General features: G+C 49.5%; 1 long non-coding RNA gene across 1 annotated transcript in view; it reads right to left on the bottom strand.

The window, feature by feature from the left end:
- Positions 1 to 223: 223 nt before the first annotated feature.
- LOC121024475 (uncharacterized) overlaps positions 224 to 828 on the bottom strand; it is a 2373-nt gene continuing 1768 nt past the window's right edge. The window contains exons 3-4 of the long non-coding RNA XR_005787713.1: positions 368 to 456; positions 224 to 267 (exon numbers count right to left, since the gene is read on the bottom strand). This is a non-coding gene — a long non-coding RNA (uncharacterized LOC121024475). The remainder of the gene's footprint in view (positions 268 to 367; positions 457 to 828) is intronic.

The following is an 828-nucleotide window of genomic DNA, read 5'->3' as shown; positions in this document are numbered from 1 at the left end:
CAAGCAGAGTGCAGAGCCTGACAGAGGGCTTTATCCCATGACCCTAGGATCATGACAGGAGCTGAAATCAAGAGTCAGACCCGGGGCACCTGGGTGGCTCAGTCGGTTGGTCGACCGACTTCGGCTCAGGTCGTGATCTTGCGGTCCATGAGTTTGAGACCCGCATCGGGCTCTGTGCTGACAGCTCAGAGCCTGAAGCCTGTTTCAGAGTCTGTGTCTCCCTCTCTCTCTGACCTTTCCCCATTCATGCTCTGTCTCTCTCTGTCTCTAAAATGAATAAACATTAAAAAAAAAATTAAAAAAAAAAAGAGTCAGACCCTCAACCAACCGAACCACCCAGGCACCCCAACAAATGGTTATTAAGTACCTGTCACATGGGAGGCCCTGTCCAGGGCCCCAGGGATTCCACAGTGAACAAGACAGACACATTACCTCTGTTCTCCTAGGACTCAAAGCCTGTTGGGGAGAAGGACCATACACATTTGTACGTAAGTAAATTCATAAAGACGATATTCAGAGATTGAGAAAGGTACAATGTAAGAAATCACTAGGGAGGCACCCCTGGCTGGCTCAAGTTGGTACAGCATCCAACTCTTGATCTCAGGACCACGAGTTCGAGCCCCACGTTGGGCATGGAGCCTATTTAAAGAATAATAATAACTCGGGGCACCTGGGTGACTCAGTCAGTTAAGCAGCCAGCTCTTGTTTTCTGCCCAGGTCATGATCTCACAGGTTGGTGAGTCTGAGTCCTTTGTTGGGCTCCTCTCTGATAATGCAGAGCCTGCTTGGACTCTCTCTCTCTCTCTCTCTCTCTCTCTCTCTCTCTCT

This window comes from Herpailurus yagouaroundi, unplaced genomic scaffold, assembly GCF_014898765.1.
Source record: "Herpailurus yagouaroundi ecotype Mexico unplaced genomic scaffold, PumYag 65126, whole genome shotgun sequence".
Lineage (NCBI taxonomy): Eukaryota > Metazoa > Chordata > Mammalia > Carnivora > Felidae > Herpailurus > Herpailurus yagouaroundi.
The sequence above is the reverse complement of the archived record's forward strand: the minus strand, read 5'-3'. Positions and strand labels throughout refer to the sequence as shown.